Genomic DNA, 15,376 nt, shown 5'->3' on the forward strand with positions numbered 1-15,376 from the left:
AATTTCTCAACAACAAACCCAAATAAGGAGACGAAACGTGCACAGAAACTCTAAACACTCTCCCCTACATCACAGACATCTCTGAAATGACTGCCAGACTTCTCAGACCTCTTGGCATCATGGTAGCCCACAAAACCACCAACACACTAAAACAACAGCTAATGGATGTAAAAGACTCTAGCGAGTTTTGAGAAGATTTGTAGCTTAGGTTGAGATTTCGCATGTAGGTTTGCTCACTGAGCTGGAAGGAACCTTCAAGCTTAGTGAGCAAACCTCCATCCAGTAAAAGACCCTTACAGACAACAAGCAATACTTTGCAAGGACTGTAACAAACACTACGTTGGATAAACAGGCAGGAAACTAGCCACCAGGATACATGATGAATGACTAGCCACAAAAAGACATGACCCACTATCACTAGTATCCTTACGTACAGATGAGGAAGGACAAGACTTTGACTTGGACAACACATTCATCCTAGGACAAGTATGAGAATTCCTAGAAGCATGGCATTTTAACTAGAACTCTTAGAGGCCATCTACTACCCTCTGAGGAAAAAGAACAGGAAATTATATCACCAGCCCAAGGAACCCGGAACATATAAATAGAAAACGGGACATAGCACCAGTCCTTCACCGGAGGCTCACTGATGATCCCTAGAATGGTGATGAAACGTCTGAAAACAAACCTCCAGCTCAGAGAGCAAACTTACTTCCAGACCTCAACCTCAGCTACAAATCTTCTCAAAACTTCCTAACTATTCTTTTGAGTTTACTACAAAGTGAAAAGAAGAGCTTTATAAGGTGCTACATATAACAATTTATAAGCCTTTTTTTCTCTTCCTTTTCAATGGTTCCATGTCTCTTTTAATTTGGGAGTCTTTCCTGAGAGACTTGTAAATTCTAAAGTTAGCTGTGTGATGTAAGTGTTAATACAGTACTGTAAGATCAAGAAATCTGTGCCAGTCTATGGCATGTAGTATGCAAATTATGGGTTCTGCTATGTGGGATTCTTTGGTGTGGGTATGGCCTTAGAGTCAAACAATAGATTACTCTTTCCTCTCTAGTTATAAATCTGTTTACATTTTAACGGTATTACAAATAAATTGCCAAAACTCAGAATTGTCTCCCCAGATTAAAATCTGAGACATGTCAATGTGAAAGGCCCGAGAAGGTTATCATCTTGCTAGTTGTATCGAGTACTTTGGACTACTTTGAGATATATTGATGTAATCAGGTAACAAGGGTCTGTAATTTATTTTAGAAACTTTCACATAGTGGCACAGGTCATTTGGACCTACCTTGAATATTTATACTGAACTTAAGTGAATAACTTGTATCCTTGAACGTGTCAAAATGATTCTTGTATTAACTTTGTTTAATAGCTATGAAAGACCATAAAATGTGCTAAATATTGTTGAAACTTTTCCAGTTCACCTGATTTTTAGTAATGATTGAGTGCATAGCTGCTTAACTATATACTTCTTTTGTAGCAGTTTTATTATCTCAGCAGTGCAGATACTAATATGATTATGATGACTATTTTAGTCATATCTCAACCACTAATTATCATTTTTTATTATTGTGTATGATCTGGAAGTCCTCTAGTTTGGAGATTTTGTTCCTACTGTACCTAAGTTATATACCAAAAGTGAGCAATTAAAATATGGGAAGAACGCTATTCATTCCTATATGTCAGAAAGGGATAGCTATGTAAAGAGTTATTGGCGTAAGAACCTGATTGTAAGGAATCATATAGGTAAAATTTGAAGCTCAAATTCATTTTGAACTTGATAGCTTGTAGTATTACTGGCCATTGTAGTGACCTGGCTACAAATTATGTAATTGGGGTTTAAATATTTCAGGCTGTCCGAAATTAGGAAAGGATTAGCAATGTTGGTCAGAGAATTGGTGGTGGAAAAAATCGGCATTAATAAGAAGGAGTCAGGCATTGGAAATGGTGTTGGGTGAACTAAAAGCAAGAGTCTAGTGATAATGTCAAATGGAATTATGTACTGGGAAGCATATGGTTATAGTGAAAGATTTTAATTAGCGAGTTTTGAGAAGATCTGTAGCTCACCTTGAGGTTCTCAGTGTAGTTTTGCTCACTCCATTTCATCACCATACTAGGTAACATCTTCAGTGAGCCTCTGGACGAAGGCTTCGTTTGGAGGCTCACTGAAGATGTTACCTAGTATGGTGTGTAAACGTCTGAAAATGAACCTTCCAGCTCAGTCAACAAACCTACATCCAGATTTTAAATTTTACCAACTTGAAGTAAGATTGCTGAAGAAGTAAAAGCAATGGATTTCTGAAATGCATTCTGGCCAGTTTAGATTAGATTGGTTACAGTGTGGAAACAGGCCCTTCGGCCCAACAAGTCCACACCGACCCTCCGAAGCGCAACCCACCAGATCCATTCACCTACATTTACTCCTTCACCTAACACAGGCAATTTAGCTTGGCCAATTCACCTAACCTGCACATTATTTGGACTGTGGGAGGAAACCGGAGTATCCAGAGGAAACCCACGCAGACATGGGGAGAATGTGCAAACTCCACACAGTCAGTCGCCTGAAGCAGGAATTGAACCCGGGTCTCTGGCGCTGTGAGGCAGCAATGCTAACCACTGTTAGAACTGTCCAGGAATAAATCATATTCGAGTTAATAACATGAATCAAAATTAGTTAATCTGAAATATGAAAGAATTTATTGCAAATAGTGACCATATTATGATTGAACTTGTCAAAAGAACCAAAGAAATTGGGATGCTGTAACTCAAACAAAAACAGAAATTGTTGGAAAAACTCTAGCATTTATGGAGAAAGAGCAGAGTTAACGTTTCAGGCCCAGTGACTTTTCTTTAGAACTGTTTGAACTTGATTTTGAGGTTTAATAGGGGAGGTTAAGTGAACAAATAAACCAGGATTTTAAAGAGGTGAGCAATGAATTGCTCACTGAATCAGGTCAAGTTCTTGGTATATAATACTTCAGATAGTGTGAAGTAATTAAACAAGTATTTTGTCAAATACAAAACTTGTGCATGCCCTTTTAAAACTCCACATATCTTAAGAATTTTGTCAACAACAAGATGGTAAGAAAGGCTTCCACAATTTTAAATAATGGAAGCATAGCAAACTGAAATGATTACAGGAAAGACTAAATGATATAAAGACTATGCATATGCATATGAATGTACATTTGCAAAGGATAGCAAACTAACATTAATTTTATAAACAAATTAAGGAATTAAGACAGAAGCAGGTAAGAATATGGTAGATAATATGGAAATTGCAAACTTGGTTAAATGAATATAGTGTTTCAGTAGAGGAAGGAATCGTTTGAATGATGGAGAAAATATTTTGTCCTGAGGTAGATTAAATACCTTGCTGGGAATATACACCCTATTAGTTTGAAAGAAAGAATTGATGTAATTGTAGATGCTGTTCCAGTATTTTAAGACAGGAGCAAATGAAAGAATTTTCAGACCTGTCAATTGTAACAGAAGTTGCTAGAATCTGTCGGCAGAGACAGAGTAAAGAAAATTTGAACAAGTATCAGCTGACCGATGATATTCTGTAGTGATTACTGGGTCTCCACTTTGACCAAATGTATTAATGACTTGTATAGTTACAGTAAGACTTCCCTGCACTAATCCTCTTGAAATAATGGCCAATATTCCATTAGCCTTCCTGATTACTTGCTGTAACTGTGTGCTCACTTTCTGTATTTCATGTGCAGAAGAACACCAAGTTTTCTACATTTTCTCACCATTTAATAATACTTTTGTACCTGTGCCAATAGTCTGTTTTGCCTATTTGTTTGTCTGTGTATAATGGGATCAGAGTTTAATTAGGAAAGTTATATGCCAAGGGCAGAAGTTGTACACATAATAGTAAGTTCCTTGGGAATGTTGCTGGACAAAGAGATCTTGGGTTGCAGGTTCATAGTTGCTTGGAAGTGGAGTCCCAGGTAAGTAGAATAATGAAGAGAGCGTTTGATATGCTTGCCCTTATTGGTCAGTGCATTGAGTATAGGAATTGGGAATTCATGTTGCAGCTGTACCGGACATTGGTTAGGCCACTTTTGGACTGCAGTTCTGGTCTCCCTCCTAGTGGAAAGTTGTTGTGAAACTAGAAAGGGTTCAGGAAATATTTACAAGGATGTTTCTAGGGTTGGGGAGCTTGTGATCCCAAAAGGCTGAATAGGTGGGACTATTTTCTCTGGAGAGATGAAGACTGAGGGGTAAGCTTAGAGGTTTCTAAAATCATGAGTTCAGATCAGGTAAATAGGCAAGGCCTTTTCCCTAGGATGGGGGAATCAGAGACTAGAGGGTATAGGTTTCAGGTGAGAGGGGAAAGATTTAAAAGAGACCTAAGGAACAACATTTTCTCAGTGTGGTGTGTAGAGAGGAGGCTCAATTATCCGGAATTCGATTAACTGAACGAAATACTCCTTGCCCATGTCCTTTGGATAATCTAGATTCCTCACTATATAGAATGAGCTGCCAGAGAAAGTGGTGGAGGCCGTTACAGGATTTAAAAGGCATCTGGATGGGTATGTAAATAGGAAGGGTTTAAAGAGATATGGGCCAAATGCCATCCACTTTAGAAGTTGCATCAAAATGTTTTCCTAACGACAGGAAATTAACAACTGTGGAGCAAAGGGATTTAGGTGCCCAAATACAGAAATCACAAAGCTAGTCTGCTGATACACAAAAAATCTTGAATAATTTGATTAAAACATTTTTCTATTTCAACATTTGAGATAGGAAGCATATTTCTATTAGATGATCTTTAATCAGAACTTGTCTAGAAATTGTTCAGTTCTGATCACGTCAAGAAGGATTTTTGAATTTGATGTGCTGTACAGTGCAGATCTGCAAAAAATGATATTACATAGATATGGTTGTATTTTCCTAATAGGTAATGTTTTTGAACTATTTAAAATAACTTTATTCAAGTAACCATGGAGAAGTTATTGCCTCCAGAGTTTAGAAAAATAAGAACTGATTTTATTGATTGTGGCAAAATTCTTGTATGGCTTGACAGTAGATTCAGGAAGAATCTTTACCCTGGCTTCCAAGTTTAGAACCAGGGAACTGTCTCAGAATAAAGACCAAATTATTTAGGACTGAGATGATAAATTTCTTCTTTCAGCATGGTGAATCTTTGAAAATTGCTAAGCTATTGAGCTTATTTAAGACATACTAATAGATTTCTTGACATTGAAGATTTCAAGGGATATGGATATAATGCAGAAAAATGGCATTGAGGTAGAAGATCATTTGTGAGCTAGTTGAATTGCTGTACAGGCCTGAGGAGCCAAATTATTAATTTCTCTTCACAGTATTCCTACGTACTTTGGAAGATTCTCGAAGAATTAGGCAAAATCTCAAAACTCCGAGCCATATTATTGACAAGTGAAATAAGGAAGTATTTCTCAGTCATGAGAACCTGAAAGTGTCTCACCCAAAATACTCTGGATGTTGAGTCAGTTGTAATTTTCACTACTGAGGTCAACAGATCTTTTAGGTAAGGTTATCAAAGGATATAAAGCAAAGATTTGCAAATGGAGGTGAAGTAGAGATTAGCAATAATCTAAATAGTAGAATGGATTTGTTGGGCTTCATGACCATTCTTATGTTCCAAAAAAAAATTTGCTTTCGATCAAAGTTGGCTGATTCCACTTGACTGGTGTCTTGTTTGGCTTTCTATTATTGGAATGATGGTTTCCATGTGACTTGTTCACTTTGCACATTACAAAATAATTTTACTGGAGCATAGTATTTATAGAACTACATGACTACCATAGAAATGTGTTTATCTGACAACTGTTAACAGCTGAGTGGTCAGGATGGCTTTAATAAATTTTGCTCTCAGTTATCCTTGCTATGGGAAGTAGTTTCCACAGAATCTGCATTTCTCTTTGCTTCCTCATTCCAGTCTTACCAGTTTCCTTGTAATTTATAAAATGTCCTTCATTTGTACTGAATTCATTCACGTTGGAGGAATGAATTACAAGTTTTATTTTGTCTAATAATGTTCTCCATATCATAATGTAAGTGGCATCTGACTTTGACTGTATATGAGAGCTGTCACATTGTGGTAGATTTTGTGATTAAAACAATTTTGTGTACTCTATCTGCAACCAGACCCAAGGAAAATAAGTGAGAATGTTATGTTAAGTTTTCTTTTTTCATGATATGGTTAGAATAAAAGATTGACCCAGAGTATGATGTCAATTCATTGCATCTGTTCAAATAGTTTAAATTCCATAGTTCGAATTTCCTATTCAGTTGAATAGGCTTTAATTTCACTACTAATCAGGGTCAGGTCAGCTGTGTATGCTCTGATGATCTGTGATTCTAGCAACAGTTTTGAATTTTAGGAATAAATTCTGTGATTTGAGTTCAAGATGTAGTTTATTCCAGTGCATTAATATACATAATATTGACTCATGACTTATCAACACTGACCACCCACCCTCCAACCAACCACCATCAATGTTGAGTTGCCATTTGCCAGAACCTTGTAGTCATTTTAAAAAAATAAAATCAAGGGTAGCACAGGCTGAGTATTATTCAGTGACTAACTTGCCTCATGCTACCAACTATAAAGCATGGCAAAAGCATAGTGCAGTGCTTCCTTGCCTTGTTTGTTGATGACTGCAAATGAAACGGAATAAGTACAAGAAATGATCTAGAATTGAATGATGTACAATCTATATGAGTGGTGGTAAGAAATAAGGAGATGACATTTGTGGGAATAGTATATTCCTGAACAGTAGCTGTTCTGTAGGATAGTGAATAAATTGGGATTTAAGGCATGTGAAAATGACAGTAGGTTACTCATGGGTGATTTTAATCTTCGATTAAAGTTCTGCACGCTGGCTTGAAGAATAGAGGAGCTGAATAGTATTTAACTGAAGAATGACTGTAGGAAGCTATAGCATGAAAGGATTTTGGAGTCTTTGTGCATAAATCACATAACAGCTTGTATACAGCTTTAGGTAATGGGCAGGCAAATGGAACGTTGACCTTTTAATGCTAAAGGAAATGAAGTAGTTCTGAAGATAATTCATACAGGGCTTGAAACATTAACTCTGTTTCTCTTGCCACAGATGTTGCCAGAAGTGCCTATGTCTGTGCTTTATTTGATGTATAGTTTAGCAAAGCATTCCCATATTTAAGGCATTAGTCACTTGGAGATCGTGAGGGCTGCGCTAATCGGACCACAGCTGGAATACTCCAAACAGTTTGGGGATCCCTTATTTAAGGAAAGGCATTGGAGGCAGTCTAAAGAAGATTAACTAACTGATCCCAGTTCTGGAAGAACCATCTCATGAGAGATTAAATTGGTTTGACCTGTACAGGGGAACCTCGATTATCCAAATGAGATGGGCGGGCACTATTTCATTCGGATAATCGATTATTCAGTTAATCAATTAAATGTCTTTCCTCTGAGGCTCGGAGCTTATAAAGTCTGCTCCTCGTTCAGGAGACTGCAGCAGCACACAGCACGTGAGCCCCCGCCCCCAATCCCGTCTAACACTGCCCCCAATCCCGTCCAACACAGCCCCCTCACCCCCATCCAACCTTCCCACTGCCCCATCCAACCATGCCCCTGCCCCCAACCCCATCTAACACCACCCCCCTGCATCCCAATCCTGTCCAACCTTGCCGCCGCCCCCCCCCCCCCAAACCCTGTCCAACACCACCCCCTCTGCACCCAACCCTGTCCAACACTGCCCCCGCCCCTTCTCTGGGGCAGCTGGACTGGACACCAACAATAAGACTGCTGCTGCTGGTATTGTGGGATGAGTGTCCAAATAGTGTGCACACAGCCATAGACACAACTTTTTGACAGGTTCCACTTTTGCCCTGGACAGGACAATGTTGGAGAGATTACCTGGGGTGGGGGGGTTTAGGATACACCCCTCTACAACTCCCAGGAAACGTGGGGAGGGAGGGGGGGTGCAGGTGGGGGTGGGCGGGAGGTCAGTCAGTCATTTGGAGACAGTGCCTGTTTAATCACTGTAAACAAAAGACACGATGACTGTTGGAAACACGTCTTTGATGAAATGTTTCTGTCGGGACCAGGAGATCTCCTTCAGATAATCTGTTTTTCGGATAATTGGTATTCAGATAATCGAGGTTCCTCTGTACTCATTGGTGTTTAGAAGAATGAGAGAACACTTATTGAAACATGAAAAGGAGGATGCTTGGCAGGATAGACGCTGGAAAAGGTGGGTTGCTCTAAGTGGGAGAGTATAAAACCAGAGGTCATTATTGCATGATAAGCTGTTGTCCATTTAAGATGGATGAGGAGGAATATCTTTTTCCAGATGGTAGAGAACCTGTAGAATTCTTTAGCACAGAAGGATGTAGAGACTGTGTATTTAGGTTTCAATCTCACCCTTGAATATATCTATTTGTCAGAAATGGAATCGAGGCTTATGGGGAAAAGGCAGGAAAGTGGACTTGAGGATTGTCATATTAGCCATAATCTCCTTGGAGCAGACTGGATGGTCTCATGGAATATCAAATTGGTAAAAGTAATCATGAGGAAAAAAATCACTTTGTATTCGGGACAGTTCCTAGAATGGTCAATGGCCTAAAGGAAAAGGAGGAAATGAATGCATTTGCTCTCATTAGAAATAAATTACTAGGCGAACTGATGGTGCAAAGGGTGACAAGGCTCCTGACCTGACAGGATCTCTCCTAAGAGTTTGAAGCAATTTGCTACAGAAGTAAAGGATGGATTGGTACTCATTTGCAATAATCATCAGATTCTGTAACAGTCCCAAGGATTGGAAAACTGTCTATGTGACACCTTTTTTTTCAAAAAGTGAGGGGGGTCCCAAAAATTACTTACAATTGTTCATCCCCATCTCTTTGCTTCCTTTCAGTCACTTAATCTGATGCTGATGGCGTTCTTGGTGCATGTCGCCTGATGCCCTAATTCCTGCCTCTGCCTTTGGGTCTGGTCATAGAAGCTGGTGCAGCCTGGTTTGGGCAAATCCGATGAAAATTACAGAAGTTGAACCTTTCTGCTAAAATGAGCGAGGTTTTCATTTATTTCCATGTGTACTTCTACTTTGGAGTTTGCAAGCACTTAACTTCTACATCATATTCCTACTCCCAAACTTGTTAAAGTAAGACTTCTTCTGAAAGATTGTTGAACTGAAATGTTTGTTCTTTGTCTTTTCACATATGTTGTCTGACTTGTCATCAACACCCTGAATAATTTGTGAAGTAACTTATGTAGCAGCTAAGAGTTCTCATCACATACTTGAAGGGGAGGCAAGGCATTGGCACAGTGGTTTAGTAATCTAGAGGCCCTGGTTAATTTTCTGGTGATAAGTTTGAATCACTTTGTGGCAATTTTTTAAAAATTCACTTGTGGGATATGGACGTCACTAGCTGGACCAACATTTATTGCCTGTCCCTAGTTGTCTGTCAGAAGGTGGGAGTGAGTTGCCTTAAAACACTGCAGTTCATGTTTTGTAGGTGGACACACAATTCCATTCGGAAAGGAATTCCAGAATTTTGACTCAGTGACACTGAAGGAAAGGCAATATATTTTCAAATCAGGATAGTATTTGGCTTGGAGTGGAGCTTACAGATGGTGGTGTTCCCAGGTGTCTGCTTCCCTGTTGTTCTAGATGGAAGGAGTCAGGGTTTTGAAAGGTTCTGTCGTAAGGATTTTTGCATTTCTGCAGTACATCTTTTAGATCGAAGACACTGCTGATGTGATGGAGGGAGTGGATGTTTGTGCATCTGGTGCCAATCACGCAGGCTGCTTTGTCCTCAATGATGAGAAAGTGAGGACTGCAGATGCTGGCGATCAGAGCTGAAAATGTGTTGCTGGAAAAGCGCAGCAGGTAGGCAGCATCCAAAGAGCAGGAGAATCGACATTTCGGGCATGAATGTATTCCTGAATAAGGGCTCATGCCCGAAATGTCGATTCTTCTGCTCTTTGGATGCTGCCTGACTTGCTGCGCTTTTCCAGCAACACATTTTCAGCTTTGTCCTTAATGATCTCAAACTTCTGGAGTTTTACTGGAGCTGCCATTATCCAGACAAGTGGGAAGTATTTCATCACCATCCTTACTTGTAGATGGTGGACAAGCTTTTGGCAATCAGTATGAGAGTTACTCGCTGCAGTATTCCTAGCCTCTGACCGCTTTTATAGCCACTCTATTCATGTGGCAATTCCAGTTCATTTACTAGTCATAGTGACTTCCAGGATGTTGATAATGGCATAACACTCAGTGAATCACCTGATTGATAAAGGGTGGCTCTTTACAGAATCCCTACTGTGTGGAAACTGGCCCTTTGGCCCAACAAGTTCACACCGACCCTCCGAAGAGTAACCCACTCAGACTCGTTACCCCTATCCTATATTTACCCTGACTAATACACCTAACCTACACATCCCTGAATACTATGGGCAATTTATTATGGCCGTCCACTGAACATGCATATCTTTGGACCGTGGGAAGAAACTGGAGCACTCAGAGGAAACCCACGCAGACACTGGGAGAATGTGCAGAGTCCACACAGACAGGTTGGAATTAAACCCAGGTCCCTGGTACTTTGGCAGCAGTGCTAACCACTGAGCCACCATGCCACCTAATCTGCTTAGATTGTTGTTCATCAATGAATCGTTGACTGGCATTTGTGTGGTCTGAATGTTACTTGCCACTTTTTAGCCCATGCTTGGATATTATCCAGTCTTGTTGCATTTGAACATGGTCTGCTTCAATACCCGAGTTGTCACAAATTGTGCTGAACATTGTGCAATCGTTGGCGAGCATCACCACTTCAGATCATTTGATGCAAGGAAAGTCGTTGAAGCAACTAAAGATAGTTTGGCGTAGGACATTAGATAGGCTTAGATAGTGGCATTTAAGTTTAATTAATGAATCTGGGTAAAAAACTAATGCAGTAGTAATTGTCCTAAAAATCTATCTGGCTCACTAGTGTTCTATTAAGGAGGAAAATCTGTCATCCTTATGTAGTCTGACCCACGACTATATGGTTGACTGTCAAAATGCCCTCTGGCTCCACTTGAGCAATTGGGGATGGTCAATAAGTACTTAATTAGCCAGCAATGCCTCTTCCCCATGAAAGGATAAAAACACATGCATATGACAAAGTCAAAACTTTTGGAAATCATCTTTTATACAAAGACTGACTGTATCAAATCTAAATAGATTCATCTTAGAATTGCATTTTTCTGAGTTCTGAACTCCAATGTGGAAATTAACGATGAATTCCAAAGTTGATTTTATTAAATGTTTCAACCATTGAGATGTCATCCTTAATTGTGCAACATTTTGTCCTTCAAAAATAGCATGGTTTCTTCTATCCCAAGGCTCAATGTTGACCTCAGGAATTCATTTTTCAGAATAAAGTAATTGGTATTCCAAAGAATATGTACTTCTGTTTAATCTCCGTTTAATCAATAGACTGACTTGTTTTAAGACTGTATTCTTGATCTGAGCATACAATATATTTTGATGAGGTCATGTAGTTACCTGCTCTTTTGCTTGATATTATTAACAAATTGGCGAACGTTTAGTTGTGTACACAGGCAACGTGTGGGTGCCTCTCTCATTTGTTAACATGTTGCCACAGCATTGTGGTTTGAGTTATTCTGGTAAATCTTAAATCATTGCAGTGCATTGTAGTTGGAGTTTCCAACATCAATCCAAAACCATGTGTATTTGCACTAAATAGTCTATAAGTAAGCCTGTTACAAAAAGCATTTGGTGTACTGGATTTTATAATATGAAGCGTAAAGTTATGTCATGCCAAAGTAAATCACTGAGTAGACCTCAGTGAGAGCATTGTATCCAGTTTTAACTACCATATCTCATAGGGTGGCAAAACCTTGAAGTGAATAGGTAAAGGGACGGCTGGAAAATGGGAAACCTTCAGAAATGAGATAACGAGAATCCAGAGAGAGGTTTTTCTGTTAGGGTGAAAAAAAAGACTGGTAGGTATAGGGAATATTGGATGACTAAAGACATTGAGGGTTTGGTTAAGAAAAAGAAGAAAGTAAATGTAAGATATAGGCAGGATAGATCGAGTGAATCCTTAGAATAGAAAGTGAGGTCTGCAGATGCTGGAGATCAGAGCTGAAAATGTGTTGCTGGAAAAGCGCAGCAGGTCAAGCAGCATCCAAGGAACAGGAAGTTCTCCAGTTTCCTCATTTCCCCTCCTCCCACCTTGTCTCAGTCGAATCCCTTGAACTCAGCACCGCCTTCCTAACCTGCAATCTTCTTCCTGACCTCTCCGCCCCCACCCCACTCCGGCTATCACCCTCACCTTGACCTCCTTCCACCTATCACATCTCCATCGCCCCTCCCCCAAGTCCCTCATCCCTACCTTTTATCTTAGCCTGCTGGACACACTTTCCTCATTCCTGATGAAGGGCTTATGCCCGAAACGTCGAATTTCCTGTTCCTTGGATGCTGCCTGACCTGCTGCACTTTTCCAGCAACACATTTTCAGCTCTGAATCCTTAGAGTATAAAGGACATAGGAGTATACTTAAGAGGGCAAAAGGGGGCATGAGATAGCTTTGGCAAATAGAATTAAGGAGAATCCAATGGGTTTTTACAAATACTTTTGTTCTTAAAGGATAACTAGGGAGAGAATAGGGCCCATCAAAGATTAGCAAGGTGGCCTTTGTGTGGAGGCGCAGAAAATGAGTATTTTGCATGAGTATTTACTGTGGAAAAGGATATAGAAGATATAGACTGTAGGGAAATCGATGGTGACATCTTGCAAGATGTCACCAATTGCAGACGAGGTAGTGCTGGATGCCTTGAAATGTGTAAAGTTGGATAAATCCCTAGGACCTGATCAGGTGTCCCCTCGAACTCTGTGGGAAGCTAAAGAAGTGATTGCTGGGTCTCTTGCTGAGATATTTTTATCATCGATATTCACAGGTGAGGTGCCGGAAGACTGGAGGTTGGCTAACGTGATGCCACTGTTTAAGAAGAGTGGTAAGGACAAGCCGGGGAACCATAGACCAGTGAATCTGACCTCGATGGTGGGCAAGTTGTTGGAGGGAATCCTGAGGGACAGGATGTACATTTATTTGGAAAGATCAGGACTGATTAGAGATAGTCAACAAAACTTTGTGTGTGGGAAATAATGTCTCACAAACTTGATTGAATTTTTTGAAGAAGTAACAAAGAGGATTGATGAGAGCAGAGTGGTAGATGCGATCTATCTGGACTTCAGCGAGGCATTCGACAAGGTTCCCAATGGGAGACTGGTTAGCAAGGTTAGATCTCAAGGAATACAGGGAGAACTAGCCATTTAGATACAGAACTGGCTCAAAGGTAGAAGACAGAGGATGGTGGTGGAGGGTTGTTTTTCAGACTGGAGGCCTGTGACCAGTGGAGTGCCACAAAGATCGGTGCTGAGTCCTCTAGTTTTTGTCATTTACATAAATTATTTAGATGCGAGCATAAGAGGTACAGTTAGTAAGTTTGCAGATGACACCAAAATTGGAGGTGTAGTGGACAGCGAAGAGGGTTACCTCCGATCACAATAGGATCTTGACCAAATGGGCCAGTGGGCTAAGAAATGGCAGGTAGAGTTTAATTCCGATAAATGCGCGGTACTGCATTTTGGGAAAGCAAATCTTAGCAGGATTTGTATGCTTAATGGTAAGGTCCTTGGGAGTGTTCCTGAACAAAGAGACCTTGGAGTGCAGGTTCCTAGCTCCTTGAAAGTGGAGTCGCAGATAGATAGGATAGTGAAGAAGGCGTTTGGTATGCTTTCCTTTAATGGTCAGAGCATGGAGTACAGGAGTTGGGAGGTCATGTTGCGGCTGTACGTGACATTGGTTAGGCTGCTGTTGAAATATTGCATTCAGTTCTGGTCTCCTTCCTTTCGGAAAGATGTTGTGAAACTTGAAAGGGTTCAGACAAAATTTACAAGGATGTTGCCAAGGTTGGAGGATTTGAGCTGTAAGGAGAGGCTGAACAAGCCTGGACTGTTTTCCCAGGAGCGTCGAAGGCTGAGGGGTGACTTTCTAGAGGTTTACAAAGTTATGAGGGGCATGGCTAGGATAAATAGGCAGTCTTTTCCCTGGAGTCGGGGAGTGCAGAACTAGAGGGCACAGGTTTAGTGTGAGAGGGGAAAGACATAAGAGACCTTAGTGGCAACCTTTTCACTCAGATGGTGGTACATGTGTGAAATGAGCTGCCAAAGGAAGTGGTGGAGGCTGGTACAATTGCAGCATTTAAGAGGCATTTGGAGGGGTACATGAATAGGAAGGGTTTGGAGGGATATGGGCCGGGTGCTGGCAGGTGAGAATAGATTGGGTTGGGATATCTGGTCGGCATGTACGGGTTGGACTGAAGGGTCTGTTTCCATGCTGTACATCTCTATGACTCTATGAATACTGTACAGATCAAACTTACAAGATTCATGCTGGGGATCAGAAGACACTTTGGAGAGAATAAAGAAGTTGGTGGTGTTCTTGGAGCTGAGAATGTTAAGAAGACAGTTGTGTTTACATGTTTGGCTTTGACAGAAGAATTAGTGAGGTAGCCACCATGCCACCCCAAATTGAGGATGGCCCATACGGGCATCTTCAATGTGGGGCGGTGCGGTGGCTCAGTGGTTAGCAATGAAGTCTCACAGCACCAGGATCCCAGGTTCGATTCCAGCCTCTGATGACTGTCTGCGTGGAGTTTGCGCATTTCCCCCTGTGTCTGCGTGGGTTTCCTCCCACAGTCCAAAGATGTGCAGGTCAGGTGAATTGCCCATAGTGTTAGGTGCATTAGTCAGAGGGAAATGGGTCTGGGTGGGTTACTCTTTGGAGGGTGGTGCGGTCTGGTTGGGCCGAAGGGCTTGTTTCCACACTGTAGAGAATCTAATCTAATCTAATCAGGATACATTTATACCCAGTCAGATTATCACAGTGAAAGATGGATTTCAAAGCAGGTTATTCATTGTAGAATCTGCACATTTAAAGGTGAAAATCTAGAAACCGAGGAGCATCCAAATAAGTTGGGGGATCTCTGCAAACATAAGGTCTGCTCCTGGCTAAGGGAATTCAAAAGAACCAGAGAGTGATTAGAATTTAATTTCCCTAAAGATCAACGTCTAATGTGGATTGCATTACCTTTGGGGATAGTGGAAGCAGATTCAATATTGTAACATTCAATTAGAAATTGGATATATACATTTACAGGGCAATGTGGGAGAAGCAGGGGACTGGAACTTGTCCTTTTATGGAAGAATACAACACAATTCATCCTGTGAATACAACTAGAAACATTTTCATCTGTTCCTCTGATAGAAATTGTATTTTTAAATTTATAATCAAGACCTGATGGTAAATC

At 40.5% G+C, this 15,376-nt stretch overlaps 1 protein-coding gene across 3 annotated transcripts in view; it reads left to right on the forward strand.

Moving 5' to 3' along the window:
• The window catches only part of mapre1b (microtubule-associated protein, RP/EB family, member 1b), a 71,361-nt gene that overhangs the window by 8,278 nt on the left and 47,707 nt on the right, over positions 1-15,376 (forward strand). Inside the window, exon 2 of one of the 3 annotated variants that reach the window (XM_060836080.1) lies at positions 8,910-9,155. The exons of the other annotated variants lie outside the window; for them this stretch is intronic. The gene's annotated coding sequence lies outside the window, so the exon portion shown is untranslated. The remainder of the gene's footprint in view (positions 1-8,909; positions 9,156-15,376) is intronic. 3 annotated transcript variants of the gene reach the window in all.

Source organism: Hemiscyllium ocellatum, chromosome 15, assembly GCF_020745735.1.
Source record: "Hemiscyllium ocellatum isolate sHemOce1 chromosome 15, sHemOce1.pat.X.cur, whole genome shotgun sequence".
NCBI classification, from domain to species: Eukaryota; Metazoa; Chordata; class Chondrichthyes; order Orectolobiformes; family Hemiscylliidae; genus Hemiscyllium; species Hemiscyllium ocellatum.